Source organism: Colossoma macropomum, unplaced genomic scaffold (genome assembly GCF_904425465.1).
Source record: "Colossoma macropomum unplaced genomic scaffold, Colossoma_macropomum, whole genome shotgun sequence".
Taxonomy (NCBI): domain Eukaryota; kingdom Metazoa; phylum Chordata; class Actinopteri; order Characiformes; family Serrasalmidae; genus Colossoma; species Colossoma macropomum.
The window spans coordinates 28,790,667-28,816,682 of NW_023494804.1; the positions used below are offsets into that span (position 1 = coordinate 28,790,667).

The 26,016-nt window shown below is 38.3% G+C and overlaps 1 protein-coding gene across 1 annotated transcript in view; it reads left to right on the top strand.

Moving 5' to 3' along the window:
- The window catches only part of mtus2a (microtubule associated tumor suppressor candidate 2a), a 115,832-nt gene that overhangs the window by 362 nt on the left and 89,454 nt on the right, over positions 1-26,016 (top strand). The window lies entirely within an intron of this gene.

Consider the following 26,016-nt stretch of genomic DNA (forward strand, 5'->3'; position numbering starts at 1 on the left):
TAACTTTTATTGTTTGTTTTCAGCCACTGTGCATGGATTGCGTACGACACATTGCGCATTGGTGTGCTCTGCGGAAGTTACCTAGATTGTACCTGTTAATTGGGGTGAGAAGTGCTCCTGTGTGACAGCACGCTGCACAGACTGGCATTTCACAGCACTGGCACTGGTTGGCATTGCTTTCACAGTAGATCTGTTATGGGACCAGGTGATAAACAGATTGAGCCATCAACATGCAGTGGGTTCCTCGTGATATTCAGACATTTAAAAGGTTTAGACACCCACCGTGGCACCTTGGGCTGGTGGATAAAGATGCATAAGCGTTCTGCTGAATCTTCTATCCGCTTTGAGCTTTGCAGCCTCTGTGGGGCTGTATGAAAGGGTGAGAGCCTCAGGCCATGGCTTAGAGCGGACTGCATCGACCTGGTAATGAACCTGAGGATGGGGAAGCTCAGGTGCATCCCAGGCTAGTGCTGCTCATCATGGAGTACACTCATGAAAACATAGGTGCCTGAACCTGAAGGGTTATTGGCTTGACCTTTAATTGGTAGAGCCAATATGTTGTGTGAAGGTTCTGTGAACTTTTGTGAGCTACAAAAAAATCATAAATTTAAAGGTTCTTTAGGGAACCAACATTGGTTCTTCTTTTGCACTGCTCTGAAGAACCCATTCTGCATCTTATTTTTAAGGCTGTATGCATACAAGTGCATTCAAACACTGTTTTCAATATACGTTTTCCATAGACTCCTTGTAACAAGTTGTTTGTAGTTGTATCTTTTCTTTGTTTGGCTCGTTTTGCAGTGGACTCATCAGACACTGGTCAGGTAACAGGAGAAGACAGAAACATCAACCCTTTCAACATTTCCTCCTGACATATTACAGAGCGCTGACACTTGGGCAGTTTCTCCCAGGGGTTTCAAATAGATAGATGAGAGACATTGAGAGATTGAGAGGAAGAGGTAGTTGTGAAGAAGAGAAAGGTACAAGTGAGCTATGCTAATGATCCTGTAAGATCATAAAAGGGCTTTGCTCCCTGTTCACCCTCTGATCCAGCTGCCAGTTAGTGGGATCCACTATACAGTGTCTGTACATCCATGGACGAGAATGGAGACGTCCTTGAATGAGCTGAGGCAAAACTGGGTTATTGCTTGGAGAGGGTTTTTGAAGTCAGCGTCCAGACTAGGGATGGGCAGATCAATACCAAAGTCCGATACTGACACTTCCTACTGAGAAACGTCAAGTTGCCATTACTTTCGCACAGAACTTTTGCATTTCATATTTATATATTTTTTCCAATATTGTAAATTCAGCAAATAAACAGTAATTGTGCATTAAAATGTGCAGAGCTAATTTTGACTTTTTTCACTATTTTCAATTTTTTTCACAATTGTACTTTAATTTGTAATTAAATTTGATTTAAATTGAACTTTAAATGTGTAATTTTGCCAGGAGCGCCCAAACTTCTGGATATGACTGTATATATTGTTAACTCACAACTTTTTAGAAAAAGGAAAAAAATAACCTCAACTTTAATAGTAGAAAATAATTAATGTATTAATTACTATATTTATTGTATAAATAATAAAATAATTTTGGATCATTTCAATTATCTATTGATCAAATATTCACGCAGTGTACTGGGCAACTTTTTATTTAAAAAATAACAATTTGTTACAATGTTTTGATATAACTGTGTCTATATAGTAATAAGACATTGATTTTCATTGTAGAAATAAAAAAAACCCTTTAACATTCCAAAGTATCTTTATAAGTATTGGAGTACTAGGCTTGGCATTACATGGTATTGTATCAGACCGGAAATCGGCAATATTGCCCACCCCTAGTTCATGTGTCCGGTGGAACGGATCCGTTTAGTCGAAAATGACCGGTCGTCTGAGCGCATTACACGCTTTCGCGCAGGTTAATCTGAGCACAATGAGCTGATATTACTCTGGTCTTCCTCAGCCTGGCCGTTCCTGCAGAGAGCTCTTTCTAGTGGTCCTGTTTTCTCTCTTCTGCTTGGCTTTTATCCCGCAGTACACACTCCCCTTCCCTGTCCCCGTCCACCTCAGCCCAGCCCTGATGCCTTTAATCTCCCTCCTTCATCGATCTGGCCTCCCCCCTCATGCTCCTGTCCCGAATCCATCTCTGCGCCTCATTTGTTCAGTTTTAGCTCATGCGACTCAAGAGCTCAGCCTCTACCACACAGTCAAATCATGCAAAATGTCACAATTGCCTGACTCAGCCATTTTGATTCTTTTGTTCCCGTCACCAGCTGAGACGATGGACGTCTAAAAAAAAAAAAACGAGAGAAACACGTTCATGCATGCAAACCTTTCAATATGCATATGAATGTATGGGAACTGTTAAATGGCAACGCTCAGCCAATTTAAGATGAAGTGTTCAGTCTTTTGTTTCTGCATTACAGTATACACTTCCAGTAGCTTGTAGTAGGACAGCACAGTATAATGTTTAAACGTTATCTCTATATATCGCATAAGGCTAGTACACAAATGAGCCCTCTGACCATTCAGAGCATTTCTACCTTCATGTTGAACATTTACATTGAACATCTTGACCAATCAGTACAATTCAGTTCAAATTATTTGTATAGTGCTTTTTACGACTGGCTCAAAATCGTCCTCTGGAAAACACAGGAGTGCAAAACAGTAACAGAACAGTGTTGGAAGAAGTGTTGTGGACTAGTAAAAAAAGAAAATGAATAATGAATGTACAATAATGAGTAATGAGAGGCGGGGCAGAGAAAGAATGTGAACCTCAAGAGAAGACTAGGGATTGAGTACTCGGTTCAGATTAGGAATCTTTACTTGGTTCAGATTAGGGATCTGTACTTGGTTCAGATTAGGAATATTTACTCTGTTCAGATTAGGGATCTGTACTCTGTACAGATTGGGGATCTTTACTCTGTTCAGATCAGGGATCTGTACTCTGTACAGATTGGGGATCTTTACTCTGTTCAGATCAGGGATCTGTACTCTGTACAGATTGGGGATCTTTACTCTGTTCAGATCAGGGATCTGTACTCGGTACAGATTGGGATCTTTACTCTGTTCAGATTAGGGATCTGTACTCGGTACAGATTGGGGATCTTTACTCTGTTCAGATCAGGGATCTGTACTCGGTACAGATTGGGATCTTTACTCTGTTCAGATCAGGGATCTGTACTCGGTACAGATTGGGATCTTTACTCTGTTAAGATTAGAAAATGAATCTCTCTAATATGTTAGGCTGATGTTAGATCCAGGAGCAGTTGAAGTGTATTTCTTTGACAAACTAAAATGTTGGCACATCGTCCACTGCATAGAAAAAAATGCCTGTAGAAGACAAGTACTCACCGCATTGAGTGTTGCTGGTTAGTTGTAGTTTCCCCTTGGCTGTTTATGAATAATAAAACATGTTTTGAAATGTATTCCTCTCTGTGATGCTAATTTTTTGTACATCAGTGATGTCATCTTAAAAGGTAAGCCAACAGCTCTACATTTATTTCAGTCAACATCTGTTCTTTTTTGGCATTGTCTTTTATTTTCCTTCTCTATTGTTAACCAGATATCTGTACATGAACTCCTATGGATATCAAAATTAGTGGGAATGCACATCCTAATTCAGATTACCAATCCCTATCAGATATGTTACCTAAAAAGATGTGTGAGGACATGTTACTATGAACAAGTCAGGGGCTCAGTATAATGTGAGACAGGTGTAAAATGTCTATGACTAGCTTTAGTTAAAGTCTATACAGGGGACAGCTGACACCAGCCCAAATAGTCCTTAGTCCATTCCCCCATCTATGAGGCAGTGATGATGGACTGTTCACTAGAGCAGTGGTCACCAACCCTGCTCTTGGAGATCTACCTTCCTGCAGACTTCTGGCTCCAACCCTAATCCACTTCACATGATCGTTTAATTTTCTGCCTTCAGAAGTTCTGATCAAGGTGTTGGGCAGGAAATTTGGAGAGATCTCCATGAGAAGAGTTGGTGACCACTCCAGTAGAGTCTCCATGACATCTAGCCAAGGCTTCAATCTTGTCTGGAGGGTGAAAGGGGCAAGCATGTTGCTCCATGGTGGTCGAATTGGTCCAGATGGCAGGCAAGCAGGAACAGCTGATCAAGGTCAATCTGGCACCAGCATCAAACCGGACAGGAGGATCAGTTGGAGATTTTGGAATCAGTTCCTGTTTCTCCTAGGAAATCATGCTGTGCCAGCAAAACAAGCTGGAGAAGATCTAGCAATAGCAGAACAACTCAGAATATAAAAGAAAAAAGGAGAGTTCCAGACTGTTTTTGTGGTTGTTTGGATGAATCAAGTTCATGTAATTTTATATTAGTAAATTATTTTTGGTCAAAATAATGCAGGCTAATTTTAACTGTTGTGAGAAACAGTCAATAGTGTTCTTTCAGCATGCCATCATCCGGACCTCTTCTTCTTAGCATTTCAATGAGTGTTTACATGCACACTAATTATATAATCATTATCTGTTTTTGCCAGTTTCCAGTTAACTCAAGCAGTCATATTATGCTGTTAATATATCTCATTCTGGCATAAAGGCATTAACAGATTTCAAGACACCTGGACTGTAACTAGGTTCTTATGGGCCCCTTTGCAAAGAATTGAAGAATTCTGCAGATTTTTTTTAAATTTCTGGATAATTCGGTGGCTGAGATTGTTTCTCAGCAAACTGTCATGCATAGTAGCCTGATGTGAAAAGATTTAACTCAGATTTCTTTGCAGCTGTAGTGATGGGACCCAAAAGTCACAATGTCTACAAATTCAGCCATTTTATTTACTATCCAAATGACCAGTGAACCTACATGTGTCCTCTGAGTTTTATAGGTAATGTTGAATATAGTAAACTAGTGGTAGATGTGAAAAAAAACAACAACTTTTCTTTAGGGACTGTTTGCCTTACTACGACCTGTATGAACCTTTCTACCGTTAATGTATTTAAAAAATACATTTTAGGGCAAAAAGTCTTCTCAAACCTATTGTAAAATGATGGCATCAGGCAGCACATTCATAACTATTTAATGTAACAACTCTCTGTCACGTAGCTTTCAGAGGACTTAGACGTCTCTCTAGACGTCTGGTTTCTGTCATCACCACTGTTGAAGTTTCTCTAGAAGAGAGCATTTCACATCGAGCCACTCTGAATGACTGTTTACATCTTAATCATTTAATTATGCAACAATTTTGAAAAATCTGTGGGATTCCCCTTTGATACAAAAATAACTCTCAGTGAATTAAAAACCATGTAATTTGCTTGTTTATTCACTTTTGGGTCTCAAACAAGTTGATTCTCTTAAGGCAAAACTGAAAACTGCACCCACTAGCATCTTATGTTAACATTAATGTTTCGTAAGACCACCTATTTCAGATTCCAGAATGATAAATAATGAATATATACGGTTGCCAGTTGTGAAGCATCTGTTTGAAAACAGTTACTGTGGATGAGCTGCATTATGAATAAGGAGATAAATAGACATCAGAACCATCTGTGTAGTGTTGATGAAAGCTAACTGGTGAGGTTTGTAAAGAAATTGGATCTTTCTGTGTGTCACGACTGTATAGTTGTGTCAGTATATGTGAGGGACCCAACATAGATTTTAAGCCTGTGACATGGGTCCCAGTGAGATTGCCCTCTCTGCCCTCCCAGTAGTTACACCACTGTGCATATGTGCAAACAACCAGATAGAGAAGCACTATAAGAAGAGCAAAATAAAATGTGGCAGAAACTTTTAATTTTATGTCATGTCCTTCTTCTACAGTGGATTTATTGACAACCGGCCACTTCATTAAACACACTCATTGTCCATTTTACCAGCTCCATTTACCATATAGATGCACTTTGTAGTTCTTCAATTACAGACTGTAGTCCATCTGTTTCTCTGCATACTTTGTTAGCCCCATTTTACCCTGTTCTTCAATGGGCCTTTGACTGTCCACCAATCAAAAATATCCAGCCAGCAGTGTCCTGTGGGTGTCCACTGATGAAGGACTAAAGGATGAACTGTGCAGCAACAGAAGACCTGTCATCTTGGCTTTACATCTACATGGTGGACCAACAAGGTAGGAGTGTCTAATAGAGTGGACAGTGAGTGGACACTGTGTTTAAAAACTACAGCAGAGCTGCTGTGTCTGATCTACTCGTACACACACTAGCCACGCCACCACCACATTAATGTCACTGCAGTGCTGAGAATGATCCACCACCCAAATAATACATGCTCTGTGGTGGTCCTGTGGGTTTCTTGACCATTGAAGAACAGGGTAAAAGGGGGCTAACAGAGTATTTAGAGAATAGATGATCTACAAAGTGCACCTATATGGTAAATGGAGCTGATAGAATGGACATAAAGTGTAGAAACAAGGAGGTGGAATTGAAGTGGGTGGTCAGTGTATATCATGTATTTAGAAAGAAGTATGATTACTGACATGTGTTCACACATTTCCCATAATAGGTTTATGTAAGTGTATGTATGTTGGGTGAATGTTTGCAGTTATTAAATTATTTTTTATACATGTAAACATACTCAGTGACTCAAACAATGACTTTGTTTGCTGCGGTATGAAAGAAGAGATGCTGTTATGACACCTGGAGTGTCGTGGTGTCCTGTGTTCTGTGTTGTTTGCTGAACTGCATTGCGGTTTTTGCTGCCTGAACTTTTTTCGGATTTTGTGCTTATACCTACATGATGAAAGCTTGCTTCTGTAGAATGCAATCCCACACACCAGCCTGCCTTCATTTGATGTGTCATGTAAGCGGACGTGAACAGAAAGTGATTAAACTCTGTTTTGGTACACACACACACACACACATCTTCTCTAAGCAAGCCCACCATTTCCTTTCATCCCGTAAAGACATTTGACTCCATAATCACAGAGAACAATTCTTAGATACTGAAACAGTCGGAGAGATCAGTGATATTTTAACAGCACTTGTCTGAACATCCCTCAACAATCCAAACCAGTTTCATCTCTGCTTCTGCCATGGGTCACTGATTGAGTGCAAGTTATCTTTGTGCCTACTGATTGTTTCCAAATATGACTTTAAATTATCACTGTAAAACAGAACCGGAGGAGAATGCTCATGCTTAAATTGCAGTAGGATTAGATCCTACTCCCCTCTGGTTTGAGAGATTGTCATTTCGTTTGGATCATTAGGAGGATTTATATGGTGCAGACCTGTGTGATACGTTCTCAATGGACAGTAGGGCTGAATGAGGATATTTTGTGCCATTATGAACAATATTATATTTCAAGATATTATATATTGTTATGAAACAACAAGGGCCCTCAGTGTCACTGATGCAAAGTGGAACTCTGTGGTGATTTCCACAACCCAAATCTTCACTTTAGCCAAGTTCTTGAGGTTCTTAACATCTCAAAACAAAATGGCAGGTTTAACGTTCACTTATTTGATGCCTTATTTGAATACCTGAATCAGTAAAATGAGTTTGGGTACCCCTACATTAAAAGACCTCCCCACCAGGTTTGTTGCAGACCTATGGGAAACACTGCAAGGACATTTTTATCAAATTTGAGGTTAGAATGCTGAAAGTAGTGCACCAGATTGGCAGTTCATGAACTCTGTTTTATTAGATTTTCCACTTTAAACATAAGACAACCTTGAATAGTGTAAGATGTAATTAAAATAGCAGCTCTTGTGATTTAAGTTTGGAATTGACTTTCAGCATCACTCTTATCATTCAGCGCTAACGGATAGTCTCACTGGCTTCTGGCTCCCACATATTCCCCCCTCTCCAAGGCCCGCTTCAGCGTACCTTGGATGGTGCTTTGTACAATAGGGTCAAAAAATTTGAGACCACTAGTGAAAATGCTTCTATTTTCCATTCCATGAATAGTAGAGTAGGTATACATGAATTTCAGAATTTCATAGTATTTGATATGTCCCTCTTTTGCTTCGATGACTGTGTACTCAAGCAGGCGTGAACTCCACAAGTTTATGCAAAAGCTACTAATGAGCCGATCAGACTCACCTGAGAGTCATCTGAACGTGCTTCAGTGCAAGAAATAAGATTTTAAAAAACATCTGACCTTTTTGTACAAAGGCCTCAACATGGTCACACATTTGCTTACATTTGAATAGTGACCTAGAAATAGTGCATATTTCCCATGTGGTCTCAGACTCGATAGCTATAGATTTTCATTGCTTCATAGTCCTTCAGAATTAAAACATCACTTCTAATCAAGTATCTCAAGTGTTTCAAATTTATCCCACATGAAGTCAATTGGCCATGACATGTTTGGTGTCCAAGACTAGCCTTTAATGTAGTAATGGAAGTTCATAGCCACCATGTTAGCATGATGCATGGGTGCACTGTAAATTGTTATCTATACAAATGGACAAAAAATGGTAGCAAAGCTAAAACAGTAGTAGTCACCTTATTGAAGCCTCAGTTGTCTGTACTTTTGTAAAGCAAACTTCAGACACCAAACTTGTTTGGCTGATTGACTTCATGCTAAGGGAGTTTCAGGAGTCTTTCTGTCATCTTCTTCCATCCTCTATCACATCCTACGTTTCAGTGACTGTTTTAGACTTCTTCTCTTCTCTTCTCTTCTCTTCTCTTCTCTTCTCTTCTCTTCTCCTCTCTTCTCCTCTCCTCTCCTCTCCTCTCCTCTCCTCTCCTCTAGTAATCACCTGCAGCTTTTACTTTCGAACTGGCACTTTTCTTAAATTGTGAGGCTTGTCTAGGTGTGGATGGTATGGCAAAAATATTATATTACAATATTTCAAGAAATTTTTACTGTACACGAATTTGCACGGCAGTGTTTCACAATAATTGGAACAGACAAAATAGAACTTGTAGTGCCACATATGAAATACTATAATAAAGATAATAAACCTACAACTACTGTGATTTATATTCACTGTTTTACGAACTTCTCTGCACTAAATCCAAATAAACATGCAGAAAAGCATATTGTGACATAATTTACTTTGATAATGATAACATATTGTTGTTGCTCACCCCTAGGCTTACGTTTGTTTTGTGAGTTGACCTCAGACAATGTTCTGACAAATCAGAGGTGGTCTAGGACACTGACAAATCACTAGTGTTTTCACAGAGTGAACTGTGCTGTACAGAAATGTGCTAATCACTGTTATTTGCAATTAGCCTAATGATGATAATCACAGTGTTGCTGCAGCTGAATCTCAATTATCATGTTTGTCATAATCTAAAATCCACACAAATAAACTTTGTCACAACAAGGAAATCTGGTGTCTCGGAGTTCGTAATGAAAGGGACAGTCTTTATATATTTCTTTCCTCCGGTCTAATTCCCTGGATAGACTTGTGTACGTACTTTTCCATAGCAGCTACACCAACTGTTCTTCCAGCCCCTCCTCCAAGCCCTCCTCCACATTCTGTCCACTGGTGGAGTGGCTCATTAACAGATTCTCTCTCTCTGTTTTCTATCTTTCCCTCTTTCATTGCCACTAATTACAGCCCCTCTGCCTTTATGTGTGGACGAGAAGAAGCAATTCAACATCTAATTAATCATGCCGCCATAACGATTATGGCCTGTTGTCATGGCTGGTCATGAGGGAAGGCGATGCTTGTGGGAAAGAACAGCCTTTTAACTTCTGTCAGCTTCACTGTCCTTTTTTTCAAAGCCAAATTTTGCAGATGTGTGCTTTGATGTTGAGTTACAGTAGTTGTTATGGGTTTTGGTATTGAGGCACTAGCTTGTCCAAGGGCCCTGATCTCAACACTACAGGGACAGTGATGAAGAAGTAAGTGTAAGTTACGCATCTTTAACAAGACAACAGGTCCACTCAAAAGAATATCCTTATCAGCTCCACTTGTCTCTCGGGAACGTTTGGACTACACTGTAAAGAAATGGCTCGTCAGACCAACCTAAAATAATTACTTCATGGGGTAACAAGTAAATAAATAAATAAATACTTTGAAATTGATACTAAGATGGAATCCTATCTGTAGCAGAAAGACAGTCTAAGTGGACCACAATATTTTACAGATTGAACCACTGGAATTACAAAGAAATGTAATACAAAAATCAGAGTAGCCTGTCAACACTAAAAAATAACTACATATTGTCTAACTCACCTAATAAGTTAGCAGATGTTGTTTGGCAGCTGCCAAGTTCTGGATGACATGCTGAAAAATGAAAGTTGTGAAAGGGGGTCTGGCTTCAGGTTTAGAGGCATGTTTGTTTAGCCTCCAGCTGATGATGTAATTTGTTTGGCTTCGAAGCTTTATTTAAAAAAAACCATCTGAGTGTTTAGTACAGAGCGGCAGTTATTCGTTTTCTGTTGTCGGACATGTGAAGCTTAAAGGCCTTTACACGCCGTTTTTTTGGGCGAGTATTTTTGGACATCAGTAAATGAATTAGATCATTAATTAGATAATTAGATTGATTTTTCAATTTATGAAAATGTGACATTATTTTATTTTCACTCTGTTTGATATTCGTGAACTTTCACAGGATTAATTTGTCATGTCAGTCATGGATGGTGCAAAGCAGCTCAGACAGGCTCAGACTGGGTCAAAGACATCCGAGCTGTATCTGAAATCTCTCATAAAGTTCCTGTTCCTTAATGAGATGGTGAAACTCTCTGCACTCCTTTTACTTTTCCAAAATGGAAAGAAGCCCACTCAGTGTTAGTTTGTCCATTTTGTGAGGAGTAAAGTGGATCTTTGTCACCTGAAGATATTCTGCCCATTTGTTTGTATTTGTCGTGGCACAATAAGGCTCGGTACTCACTGCTGCATTGTTCTCCATTTCGGTTTATACTTCGGACCCTGTTTGTAACCATTTATCCATGATAGATGAATTCCATGTTAATGAAAAGAGAAACTTTTTACTTTGACTAGCAGTGTAAATGTAAACATAGCTAGAATTTCTCCAGACTAATAAATGAGATGGACTATAATAGTCAATAGTCATCCAATCTAAAACTCTGTATAAAAGTGGCTCAAATCTGATTTGGAAAGGCCTGACTGTTGTGTTTACACAATTGTGGGAAAAAAAAATCACATCTGTGTCACAAAAAATTCTCAGATTTGAGCTTTTCACCTTAACCTTGTAACGTGAACACTGTCCTTTCCTCTTTCTGTAGTGGCTTATTTTAGATTCCCTGCCAATTATCTGTGTTCTGACACTGTGGCTCTGTCTCAAACGTGTGTGTGTGTGTGTCTTGTGCTCTTGGGGCGGGTCTCACTGCAGTATTTCTTTCTCTCCTCCCCTCCTCTCTGCATGCTACATACAGCTGTGTGTGTGCTCAAGCATGCTTTTCTGTTTACACACACACACACAAACACACACATACACAGGGAGAGCGAATGAGCGAGAGAGAAGGAGAGAGAGAGCAGGGTGAAAATGGAGGAATCTCAATAAATCTGGATGGTTATTGGATCAACCCTGCCACCCCCACTCCCCCTTAGCCAGTGTGCGGAGAGCTTTAACCCCTTCAGGTGTGCAGCTCTCAGCTCTGACAGACACTTACAATGACAATGGCAGAGTTCAGGGTTTGTATTCACAAAGCTATAACAGTAGGACTCTTAGAAAGCAGTATAATTTCATTGTATTGAACAGGGCAAAATAAAGTGGTAGATTTTGTCTTATTATATTTTAAAAATAGTTAACTCTTTTAAAAAAAGTTAATCATTTTAAAGCTATTCTGTCATAGGAGTGAAGAATGGGAGCCTAGACCTGTTGGTGTTAATATTAGTTTTCAGTCAATTAATGCCAGGATAGTCCCCAATTAAAGATTTTTAAACATTTTCAACCAAAAGTGCCTGATTTCCAACTCAAAGTCAACTAAAAAGCCCAATAGATGCTAATAAATAGATTTGGAAAACATTGGACTACATACTTAAAACTAGGTTGCAGATTAACTGGCAGCTTCTATTTTGATTTTTTTCTGATTTTTCTGATTTTTTCCAATATGTGAAACTCAGCAAATAAATAGAACTTGTGCATTCATATTTGCAGGAAAATATTTGTGTTCTCTCTCTACAGGAGTGTTAACTTATTTTCACTTAGAAAATCAACAAAACATGCCACTTTAATATGGATGAAACGGTAAATTCAGCCTGCGATTCTGTTGGATTCGAGTCACAATGCTGGATTCACGATTCAATATTACAGCAATATTTTGATCAACATTGTTGCACACCTTACTAATGAGAATAAAGCAGGGAGGCATAAGACATGAGCGTGCTGGGCTGGGTTGTTGATTTAGTGTTCCAACAAGGCATTTACAGTAGGTAAATTAGTAAATAGAATGCCTCCTATTCTCCTACTCAATGCAGTGCATTGTCACATCTCCACGATACACATTGTCACACTCACTGTATCGAATATGCCAGTACAGTATTTACTCGTAAAACTGAACAATAAGTTAATGTAAAGTAAATAAATTAATGCAGTTGATCAACTGACACAATCTTAATCAACCAAGAACGCTACAACTGATCAGTCAGCTAGTTGACGAAGTGGTGACAGCCCTGCCATATAATGAAACTGATTGAACAGGACAGTAACCTGGCAGCCACATGCTCTTTTCAAGCAGCCTGAGCAGAAGGGCATTGTGGATTCAGGTTCAGTAGCAGCTGATGGATGGTGAAGCAGTAAGAGTAGGCAGCATCTGTCAGATTTTACAAAGATATCTTCAATGTTCTGTCATAACACTGTCCAAAGCCCATCTGTTTTGAGGAAGGTCCATATTCTCCTTGATTGTGGCTTAGATGTGGGTTGCTGAGAGCTTCAGTGGTGGAATGGAGGGTGCATTTATGTGTATACACATGTACGTGTGTGTGTGTGTGTGTGTGTGTGTGTGTGTGTGTGTGTGTGATAAAGGAGTGAGAGTGTGAGAATGAGGCAGCAGGACAAAGGGGACAGCATCAGCCTCACAGTGTGGAAGGGGGGTTTAGATGGAATCGACATGAATTGAGGGGAGGGGGATGAAAGAGATGGAGCGGGTGGGCTCATAGGTACAGGAGTAGTCAGAGAATAATGACGTGTGTGTGTGTGTGTGTGTGTGTGTGGGTGTGGAGTGTACATTTTATATTGAAGTCTAGACAAAGAGCCTGGCTGCAATTCACTTTAGTGAGTGAGAGTGTCTGACTGTATTCAGTAGGTAATAAAGTGCACCATCCTGGTCAAGACGCCACACACACATTCTGAGAAAGGTGGGGGAAGGGCTCCTCTCTCTGTCTTGATCCCAGCAGTGTGTGCCAAGAGAGGCAATTTTTAGATTAATTAGTGTGTCGGTTTGTGCGTGCCGGGGCTGGTGAGGGGGAAAGGGCTGAATATTGGGGTTCATTTTGATTCTGTAGAGGAGCTGCAATGCCTGTGAAACCTATTAACCATTGAAACTCTACACTCTTAAAAAAAGATGGTTCTTCAATGGTCCTGTAGTAAAGACAATAGTTCTATAAAGAACCATGAACATTCAAAGAACCATTTGCATGCTTAAATGGTTCATTGCATGGTGAAATCGTTCCTCAGATTGATGGATAATGTGCTTAATTTGGTTTTATGTAGAACCTTTTTGAAAGGGGTTCACCATAGTACCAAAAAGGGTTATTGGGCTATTGGTATAAATAGAAGAACCCATTTTGGTACTATATAGATTCCTTTTCATAAAGGTTCTATATAGAACCATATAAAGCACATTATCCATCAATCAGAAGAAGTCTTTAATGATACAATGAACTCTTTAGTCATGCAAAGGGTTCTTTGAGTGTTCATTGTTCTGTATAGAACCATTTTCTTTACTAAAGAACCCTTTAGGAAGCATCTTTTTTAAGTGTGTTGTAACAATAGAAGAACCATTTTTGGTGCTGTATAGAACTCTTTATAAAAAGGTTCTATATGGAACCATTTAAAGCACATTTTACATTTTTCAGTATTTAGTGTGTCAACAATTTGTCTCTAATGCAGTTTCTTGTCTCCACAGCAGACGTCCTTTCAGTTTTTCAAAGAACCCCCCCCCCAAAAAAAAACAAGAATACACCACCCACCGTTGATTTAATTTTCAGTCAAAAACGCCACTAAGTACAAGTTAGCCTTTTTCCAGGAGACATTTCTGAGGAGATAATAGATAATCAACTAACATCATAATATCATCAAAAATAGGTAGACAAAACACATAGAAACACAAATACACACATTAGAAACCTGTGAGCTTGATCAGTACTGATGTGCTTATCAAGTACAAGTGCACACATTTACCTGTTTACCTGAGTGTTTATCCAGTCTCATGTTAGTATGTATATGTGTGTGATTTCTCAGTCATCTCTTCTGATCGAGTGTGCTCTTAAAATAAAGGTTCCTAAATGGTTCTCGATTTTCTATGGTTCTAGAAAAAGCCTTTCAATAGTATAAAACCTTTACATTATGTGGATGTTCTTTAATCATTAAAAACCTCACACATCTCATTTACAAAAATGGTTAAAGAACCATCTATTGGAAGGTTCCTAAGGTTAGGGAAGCAGATGTGATTCTTGTATGGCATTGCTCCAAAGAACCCTTTTTGGCACCTTTTTAGTGGCGTTTTGTGGCTGTGAGGATAGTGGGTGGTGGTGGAAAGCTGCAGAAATTCAATTAGGAAGAAGAGAACTGAGCTGAAAGGTGAGCTTGCCTGTGTGTATGTGTGTGCTGTGCTTCTCTGAGTGAGTGTCATTTTCTCGCTGTGTGGTGTGGAGCGGTCCTGCGGTGTCACCGAGGCAGCTGCCGCACTGTTCTTATTGTCTGGAGGTGTGTGTGTGCATGTTTGCCCTGCACTGTGAATGTCACTCATGCCAAAATTGCATGGATTATACAAAGGATGCCTGATTATGCAGCCTGCCTATGAGTATCATCAATGAATTTCTGTGTTTCTGGGCACTGTTTATTCATATCCTCTATTGGTGATACATTAGGTGTAGGCAATATGACAATGTGATATTGTTATCACGATAAATTACATTACAATACACGTTTCTCAGTATGTTGTATATCACTAATGCCATGAAGTAGGGATTTATGTCAGTGCATAATTTAACTTAAAATATTTAGTTTAGGTTTGGTTTTTATTCAGCATTACACATACTGCACTGCACTAAATCCATTTAAACAGGACTAACTATCCTCTCTGCAGTTGTTTGGTGTTCTTTTAGTACCAATGATATGCATGATATTCTCAGAAAAGCATATTGTGACATAATTCATCACAATAACCAAAAAAATATTATTATGTTGCATGCCCCTACCTTGAATAATTATGATGTTATATTTTTGTCATATTACTCTCCTTTATAATACATGCAAAATCCTCCTTTGCAGCTTTGGGTTTTGAATTGAATTCTTGGAAATTAAGGTGAATGGATTTTTTGGAAGTCTGTTCAGAGATATGTGCTTTGAGCTCTACATTATAATGTCTGGTTGACTGACAGAGCGTAATATGTGAGTGTTTTTTTCCTCTGCAAACATAACAGGGAAGATACCAAAGCACCAAGCCGTCTCTGATAATGGGACGTTATTAACCCCAGGCTTTCTAGACATTTTCCAGTCTTTACGTGCTTTTATGTGGGAGGGTAGAGAAGGTGTGTAGGTGTGTGCATTTTTGTATGTAAGAGTGTGTGTGTGTGTGTGTGTGTGCGCGTGGGTTGTGAGGACAATTTTCATAAAATTAATGGGCCACATTATAATAGAACTGGATCTCTCTGTCCTTCAAAAGAAATCTGCCAAGCAGGTTGCACTGTTTTATATAAATGGCTGAGCTATATACCATATACCATGTGATATTGATTCTCAGAGGTGCACATTCATTTTAATGCATCAGGCCAGCTCTTTTCTACAGTTTTAAATGTCAGCTCGCATTACTACACCCTTAATTTACTTTACAAATAATATAATTACAAAGAAATTATACACAAAAGACAGTAAAAAAGGGAGTTTGTCCTGTTTCTGTTCAGTCATAGGCTGTGAAATGTGATGCGCTTTTGACTTCAATGCAAATGTTCATTTCCCTGATGCAAACCAGAGGTCTGGTATACAGTCGTATGCAAAAGTTCGGGTGTCCCTGGTCAAATTACACATTCTATTGATTTTCTAAGTGAAAATAGCTTATCATACTTCTGCACATTTTAATGCACACTTGCTGATTATTTGCTGAATTTACCAAAAAAATGTTACTGCACATTTTATATTTTATGTTTTTCTATGTTGAACTCAACAAATAAATAGTAATTCTGCACTAAAGCGAACAAAAAATGCCACATTTTAATTTGTTCCCTGTATAGTATGTGATTCTTGTTTAACTTAGTTTCACTTAGAAAATCAGCAAAACATGTAATGTGATCAGGGTTTGCATATATCTGTAAAGCTTGTCCAACCTTGATAATTGACAGATATAATGTGTAGATAACAGTGTGTCAGTGCAGTAGACCAATACCATGAAAAAGTATTTTGCTGTTTTGCTTATGTAATATTCCAGTTAACAAAACAAAAAAATGTTTTACATGTAAGTACAGGTGAGTGACAGGCCTAACAAATAGAGAAGACAAAGCTGAAGTCACTACTACTATTTTATTTATATTTTATGTTTTTTTGCCAATATGTGGAAACTTTTACATGTGACTGAGCGTGATATGTTGCTTACTTACTAGGAAACCACTAGAATTTGCATTGCACAGTGGCAAAAGGCTGATATGTAAATGAATTGAGCAAATTTGTTTATAGTCCAAGTTAAAGTATGAAATATTTCAGTCTTTTCTTTAGCTTTTCCATTTTGTTTACACTGAAAACCAGATACAGTTCTAAAAGTATAAGCGCGTGCCAGCCATGCATTGCATATTTAAAGTGAACATGAACCCATTTGCCTTCCGTACCGTGATGTATATCCCCAGTGAAACACGGAATCAGGAGGCTCCCTGAGTCGTCATGAAAATGTCTTCAAGTAACATGATACAAAGGCAGGCAATATGGCAGAAACATATGTAAGGTATCTACGATCTTGTATATATAACACATTAACAACAATGGCAACATTCAAAACAATGTTAAGGCTAAGAATAATAAGAATACTTGTGGCTAATTGGCTCCTGCATATCTTCATTAATCCCTGCTGTTCTGCATGCTGAGCCTTTGTTTATCCTCTTTAAATCTCATTTGGGGGTCACACAGTAATAACTCTTTGTGTTTCCCCTGCATCCTTCACACTAGCGTGGCCTTTCTGATAAATGCATTACTGACTATGCGCCTGACAAATGGATGTACATGTGACACAATTAGGATGGATTTGGTGGCAGGAAGCTTGCAGGGCTCAGCAGAAGGGATTCATTTACAACCTGGGGACTGAAATCTCGTTATGGACACCAGCAGCACTTTCTCTGCTGTTGCAATATGACAGCGCCCCCACTGCTCTGTGGGGGCTGGATCCGCTCTATGGGGTAGTAGAGTGGTGAAGAAAGGCTGTCTTGCCCATTATTCTCGAGTTGATACTTGTGTTGTGAACTTATTGAACAATAAAGAGTATGTCTAGTGCTCTACAGAATTATTTTATTCTGAAAAATATTTTGAGATTTTTTAATAAAGTTTTTTTTTCTTTTTTTTTTACATAGTCAAAGTCATCTTTTTTGTGAGCAAAGACTGACACTGGGACAAGCAAGCACAGACAGTAGTTGATAGTGTTGTAAGGATATACATACCAGTAGCATGACAGACAAAAGGTGTAATGATTATAATGATAACTATAATAAGAATAATAGCTGTCGCAAGAAAAATCACATTAGTAATGATGAATGAAATATTAAAATCATCTGAATCAATAATGATAATAAGGAAACAAAGGAACCATTGTATATGTTCTCTGGGAAAATCAAAGATATTAGACCACATAATAGTAGTTTTGCCTGTAGCTCCATGAAGCCTGGCACATGATCTCTAATTGTGATAGGCATATTATAAATCCAAGCATTAAAAAAAGGAAGAGCAGGATTGTCCTAAACCTGTAGACTTGAGTGTGGCAAGGGAGAGCTGCATTAGAGAGTCATCATTTAAGAGAAAGAAGGAGCATGATGCCCTCATATTATGACCCAGTGCGTCAGACAAAACTGGGGCTACCCAAGACTAGAGCTTAATTATAGCAGGCCAGTCCCAAAACATGTGCAGCACTGTGCCTTTGTCATCTTCCATAAGGGTGCCAATAATTCTCATTCTCATTTCATATGTAGAATAACAACAGCTAGACAGTAGTACCCATCTTTTCACTGGGGTGGTACCATTTACATGATTGCATATGTAAATAATTGCAATCATATTATTTATATTCTTTATATATTTATGTACATTGCCATTTTATTATTTGTCATATTGATGCCACATACTTGCTTTTTATTTGGTAGTTCTTTTTTAAAACAGAAGAAAATCACTCATATCATTCATCCATGGCTATACATGTTCTTGTTCATAATTTCTAAACAGTATAATAAGCTTTTGTTCATGTTGTCAAACGGAACGTGGTTTGAAACTTTAGTTGCTTGGCTACACTTTGTGGTTAAAGACTTTTTTTCATGTTTTTTGTAAACATTGTGTGTGGGAATTATGTGTTTCATGTTTTTGCTCTATTGTCCGCCTGAGCTTCTTACGTGGATAATAAAATCAACTTGACGTATGTTATGACTTATGGCTTATGATTTTGCATATGACCAGCACAGAGTGATCACAGGTAAAAACTTTCCACAGTGTAAACTCATTGATCAGTATGTGGAAACATCAAATTCTTATATATACAGTTTGAACACCCCTGTACATTTTGCATGTTTTGTTGATTTTCCAAGTTAAAATAAGTTACCACATCCTCTACAGATTATACATTTTTATTTGACTTTTGTCTGCAAATTTTACTGCACAATTTCTGTTTATCATATCGGAAAAAATAAACAATAAAATATAAAATATGCCATGTGTTTTGCACAGGCCACAGTTTTCTTTTCAATATGTTAATTCAACTTCTTTTCACTTTGTGAGTTCAGATCATGCCTAATGGTGATGTGGTGGTTAAATGAGAGAAGACTGATTGGGGATGGCGGGGCGCTCTAAGAACTTGGGCTGGAGTTCTGGGCAGCTTCTAGAAGGCTGGACCCCCTCATAGCTGTAACAGGACTGATGTAGGACTGAGGACCAGGGAGGAGATGGGGTGGCAGTGGGATTGCGAACACTTCGTCACAGGAACAGAAGGTGAGGATGTGAACTTATAGGGTGTTAGGTTGGAAGAAGGCGGGGTTTTAGCCATGCCCCAAACTTCAGTTATAACATAACTACATTTAGAAAATCAATCAGGAAACAGTTTTTCAATTTTGTGAACTACGATAAGCGTAATTAGCAGGGATGATCTTTACTGAAAAAGAATATTGGGTTTTCCTTTGCCATTGGAACAGATGTGTATATGTTTTAGATAGTAACTTAGAAGTAAAGTAAGGCAGATCACATTTTTCCAGGCTGCGGTAAGTAAAGTATTCCCATTACAGTTTAAGAGAAGTAATTAGTAATTTGTAATGGATTGGTGTGACTACTCCAACGCTGAAAAGAACAAATCACAGAATTGCTTGTATGAAGTTTAAAAGTTTGATTTAATATACCTTTTTTTGGCAAAAAAATTAAAAAGCTGTTGTTTTCCACAATTCATGTTGTTGGCTATGTAGTTCGTCCTGTGCACTGTCAGAAAAAAGGTACTACACAGGTACATTTTTGTTTACCAAGGTATATAAAATGCAAATGTACTCTCAAAGGTCCAACCATAGTCTAAAAGTCTAATTGTGTATCTTAAATTAGGTACACTACATTCACTTTTCCAGGGGAAAAAAGGCATCTTGTAACTTCATGACAAATGTCAAACATTTAATGTTAAAAATAACAAGCCTGGAGTGCAGACAGGGTACAGCATGTACAGAATATATATATATATATATAATGTGTGTATGTAGCTGTAACATCTGGATCAGACAGGTCTCATACAGTAAATCCCCTTTCTGTTTATTATTTTAAGCATTCATGCATCTTGTCGCATTCATCTACTGCCCTTTCTACCCACCACCTTTCTGGTGCATAGCATATTACATCCATATCAACGACCTCTGCCTACTCAGCCTGATTTATTGCTTTATATGAGAAATGGGCCTGACTCGTATAGAGAACAAAGGAAAGAAAAAGAGATTCCACTACAGTTTCGAGGACCACATGATCGCACTATGGTTAAATATTATCTATTGCTCTATGAGTTTAAAGCAAAATTTGACCCTAAGTGTCTGCTCATTATTTTACCCATTAAATTGGCCATTAAAAACGAATTACATGTGGAGTGTCAGTGTAAAAGGGGATGTACTGTTCAGCCACGCCATCATTCAGCTCCTCTGTCTTCAGTGTCGCAGGCAGGGCCCCGTTTCTGGCAGCATGCATGTATGTAAGATCGGAGAGGGATTCAGAGCCGTCCTCGGATCAATGATTCATCCCATCTGCACTGCAGGTGCTGCGACTGCACTTTAATCAGCGATCATAACCCTGTCTCCCCATCCAGCAGACCCACTGTGTCTATCCTTAGCTACATGTAGGGATGGGGCGGTTATCGGTTTTAATGATAAAACCAATGATAATCACACAATATAATAATAATTTCAATAAGCATGTGCAATTAGGGTTTGAATTTTTGCATTAATACTTATTTGTTTGTATGTGTATTTATAACCATTTTTATTGTTCATTCAGTGAGTGCGTTTACATGCACTTAATAATCTGATCTTATCAGATTTCAGCAATTATCTGATGTAAACAGCATATTCCGATTTCTTAGATTGGCTAAGAAATCGGATAAAGAGAGATTCATCTTAGCACAGTAATGGGGTTTTTCTGCACATGTATAAATTCTGATTTCTCAGTGCCAGCGAGACGGCAACAAAACAATTCTGGAGCGATGCTGAAACCAACCAAGATATTCTTCATCTTCTAGATGATGTATTTTCATATTTTCCACTGAAGTGTTAGACTCAATGTCAGCCATGGCATGAAGTTTGAATTTTACATCACGTCTTTTGCTTATTGGTTTCAAAGCAGAAATCCGATTATTGCCTTTTTCAGGTAGACCCAGAGTGTTCCCATCGTCTGATTATGATTATTGTTAGTGCTTCTAAATGTGTTGAATGTGAATGAACTAACTATATCACAGCAGCTTTGATAGGTCAGTAAATCAGTAAGGCTTCTGCTATGGCTTATGTGCCCTGTTTGCTGTGTGCTTATCCTTCAACATGTTGAACACATCATTATTTTAGAATTTGTTAACCATCATAATCCTACTATTACATTCCCCTGTAAAACATACACCAGGACAACACGCATTGTTTTGCATTGATGTTATAAAAAAATAGGAGAGCAGGCCGATATGTATACTGGAAAACCATCATACTGACGCATCATATTGATTTTCAGCTTTAGTTAGGAATTAAGTGATATATTTTATAGAGATTAAATATTACATATATAATTTATATTATATTAGTTCTATAATGCCTATAAAAAGTGTTGTCAACATCAAGTGGGTAGTTTTTTATTTGTTTGTTTGGTTTGTTTTTCATGGTATGGTATATACAATATCATGTAAAGATCCCTTTGGTATCATTTTAATAGAAGACAGCAATACAAAACAAGCTATTTTAAGTCTGACATTATTTTAGCATAGACTAGTTGGCTTTCAGCATTAGTTCATTAACTTTGTTTGCTAGCTTACTTATCAATGCTAACTTTAATAATTATGCATGACTCATTGTGCTAAATGACCTTTAATTGCTTCTTACTTTGATTGCACATCGCTGTTGTGGGAACAAAACTTCGCATCTCCAAAATGATAACTTTACAGGAGAAGGAAAAAACCTTTTAATGTAAGTCAATGATGACCAGACTTTTATCCAAGTCATTTTCAGTGATTTCTTTTGGTCTGCTCATCATGACATTTATGCACAATGTAAAGGGCAACAGGCATTTTCAAATTATGTCAAAACCAGAAAAACAAAAATGAAGATACAAGGTTTTGTCCCGACAGCAGCAACATAATAGTTAGTTTCTTCATGTTACATAAATGGGCAACTTTTTTTTTTTATTAAGAATTTAAAATACCGTTTTGGCCCACCAAGAATAAATAATGTTATTTATGATGTGACTTAATAGAAAGTACTGCAAAAGTGCTGATGTGCTTCAAGTGTTCATGAACTTCACACACTGTGAGCTTCAAATGAAAAAATAAAGGCTGATAAAAATTGGCCAAAAATAAAAAGCAAAGCAGCCATTGGCCAAAATACCTATCAAGAAATCTGAATCAGAATTGTCCATAAAATTGTGCATTACTAGTACATTGCATGCCTACTACACATTATTCCTGGTCTAGCGAATCCTGGAGGAGGGGTTGGGCTGTTCTGAGGGTGTTTCAGGGTGTTTTGGGTTAAAGTACTCCAAAGCTATTAAATCAGGTCATACTAGATATTCCCACTAGCTAATTGGAAAGGAAAATAGGTTAGATAGAGTGGAGAAGGAGAGGAAGGAAGGAATGGACTAATGGATGGAAATTGGCATGGCACGTGGCCTTTGGAAGGGGAAGAAAGTGTGTGTGTGTGTGTGTGTGTGTGTGTGTGTGTGTGTGTGCTGTGCAGTGAAGCGTGTCATTGCGCCAAAGTGGTGTGTATCAGCTTGTGTCCGTGCGAAGCTGTCCAATATGGATTCGATCAGGTTTAGCATGACGAGCTCAGTCAGAAAGGTGGTTTGTGAAACCACAGGAATAAAGGGGGTTTCACACACACACACACAAATATTTCATTCATGCTTTGTCTGCTGCAGGAATTGTGGGCCTCATTCATGAAATCTTCTACACTCGTTTGCTTTCTCTGGTTGACATGACAAAAATGTAATAGGGCAATATTTTGAGACGTTTTCTTAATACACTAATACATCACGATATTTAGTTTTTCTGAAGTTTGATAAGTTGGAACAGACAAAAAGAACTGTGTACTTAGAAGACGATGTTTATTCAGCATTTCATAGACTGCACTGCACTAAATCCAATTAAACAGACCTAATTAGCTATCTTGATGATGAAACATGCAGTTGTTTTTAAGTTTTGATGATATCTGTTATGCTCAAAAAAGCATGCTGTGACATAATGTGACGTTAACACGATAACGATAAATATCATCATGCCACCCACCGCTAATATCAACTGCTTAGTTTACTTTTTGAATCATTATTAGTTACATAATTAGTTGATGCTTGTATAAAACTTGTATATCGACGTTGTCGGAAGAAAACCTCTTATCTCCAAAATGATAACTTTACAGGAGAAAGAAAAAACCTACTTTACTTTTAATGTAAGTCAATAGAACCAGACTTTTTCCAAGTCATTTTAGGTCATTTTGTCCATTCATTATGAAATTTACATACAATGTAAAGGACAACTGGTACTTTTAAATTATGGAAAAAAAATGAAAAACATTTTTTTTTCTTCCAACAGCAGCGATATGCAGTCATACCAGTTTTCCTCAAAGAAAAGAAGACAGACGAAGTGATTTGGAATTGGCTCATGTTATGGTCAGGAGCAGGTGTAAATTTTGTTTGTGCTCTCAAATATTTCAAGACCATGAAAACTTTGTTTTGCGATGAATTTACGCACAAATTTGTTCTGCATGTGTTGCAAGAACGAGGCCCAGTGTGAGGAATTTATGCAGTAAGCATGCGGGTTTGTTTCTGTATGTGTCTGTGTGAATCATTGTGTGTCACTGTGTGATTGTATATGTTATTGTATGTCTGTCCGTGTGCATATGTCTGCCTTTGTGTTTCTGTCTGGGTATGAGAGAGAAGGAGAGAATGAGAAAGCGCAGGGGGGTTTTATGGTGGTCAGTATTGAAGTCAAGTGCCATTGATTTCCTGTTCAGTACGCCAGCTCTCCAGTCGACAATTGAGTAGTGACCTAATGCTCCATGTGGAGCTGAATGCCGCACAATCACGTTGTTGTCGTAACAACACAGGAGCAAAATGGAACTCTGCATCCACAGCCACTTATATAGCATAAATACGTTAGAATATGTGTGGAATAATAAATAGTGTAGTTGCTCTATGCATGTTCTCAGACTGTTATCAGTTTACCATTAAAGGGACACTCTACCCAAAATTAGCCCTTGTGTGGTTGTCAGGTCTGTGGGACCCATTTTCAGTGTTTACCAAAGGAAAAAATGTTGCAATTTATTATTATTTCAACCTCAGATTCCTTGGCCTTTGCTCATTTTCTGTAGAGAACGTATAAAATAGCACTTTTTTAATGACTTCACACTGTTCATCCCCTGCACATTTATATTACACATGTGGTGTGGGGTGAACCCGCAGGGAAGAAAAGTTGGCTACAGCTGCTAAAGGAGAACCCTACACTGGACACTTGTGATCTTTTAAACATCTGGTATTTTTACATAAATTGTTATGGCTACATTGATTTAAAAAAGCAATTATGCAGGGGGTCCACCAGACCACTGAGTAACAAAAACATCAACACCACACAAAGGTTATTAAAAATGTAACCATGCCTACATCTGACGGTTAGGTTCTCTTGAAGAACTGTTGAAAAAAAATACAGTTGCTTTGAGGTGGATTTTGGGGTGAGTTGTTTGAAATGCTGATGCTAGCTTGGTTGCATTTATTTGCCTACAGCTCAGTGGATGGGCTCACAGTCAGAATTGGTTGGCACCATAGGGATTCTCAATGGTTCTATGATGTGTTTGAGGAATGCATGCTGGGTTTTGTAGTAAGAGAACACTGATGAATGAAAACAATATAAATATGTGAATTCTTTTAAACTGATGAGGCTCAGGAATGTGATGCTTAACTACAGAGTCCTGCATAACACAATAAAAAACATATTAAACACTGGGCCAGAATGTCCCCTTTAATTATGTGGAAGTATTTAGTGATTTTGAGTAATCTGAGTTGAGTAATAGATTTGTAGTGGAACATTCACATGTTGTAAGTGGTGTATTTAGGAGGATAAATTGTGGCCGCTCTCAGTATTGACTGAGATTAAAGTGTTGGGTAATCTATAGCTGGTATGTGTGCAGTGATGGATTAGAGGTAAGTAAGACTGTCTGCAGTCAGTGTGTGTGTGTGTATGTGTGTGTGGTAGGATTTGGATCTGCTCTGTGGACATGGTTTGTGGGCGAATACTTTGTAAGGGGAAGAAATTTTATCTGAGAGGATTGAGAGATGTAGATACCCTCTTTGTTCCCTCCTAATTTAATATTCTGCTTTAAAATGTGCTTATCCTCTTTCTGTCAGACTGATGTGATTGACAGAATCACCGGCTCAGTGATAAGTGGCTCTCCTTTTCTCCACCTCTCTATGTCTCTCTCTTTGTCTCTATCTTTCTCTCATATCTCTCAGATGTCAGAGGCCAATTATTGTCACATACTGAGCTTTACACAATGGCAGTGTGAATGAAGTTTGATTAGATGAAGCTTTGATTAGATCTTAGGTTTTGTGAAAATAGGTGAGGCCAGCAGTCTAAATTAGGCCCCCGAGAGCTGCCAGTTTATTAGATTCCCTCTACCTTGTATTTACACTCATTAGCCATTTTATCAGGGACACTGACCATATTGGTACATTTTAGAGGTTTACAGTCAGTCACACCAGGGTGTACACGTACAAGCCTCTTTACTATAAACATCTATTTTGTTGGTCCACCTTGTAGACATAAAGTTAGACACTATAGTTTATCTTTTCCATGCACAATTTGCCTCAGTCATCCTTTAGACTTGAATCGTGTGTTTGTGTCTGACCACAGAACCACTGTTGGCTGCATATTTTTGGCTTTGGACCACTCTCAACCCAGAAGTGATGCTGATGTAGTACTAGCGCAGTACACGCTGCCAGGCCACTACCATGTCAGTGTCATTGCTGTACTGAGATTGGTTCACCACTCAAATGATAGCTGGTCAGCGGCAGCCCAGT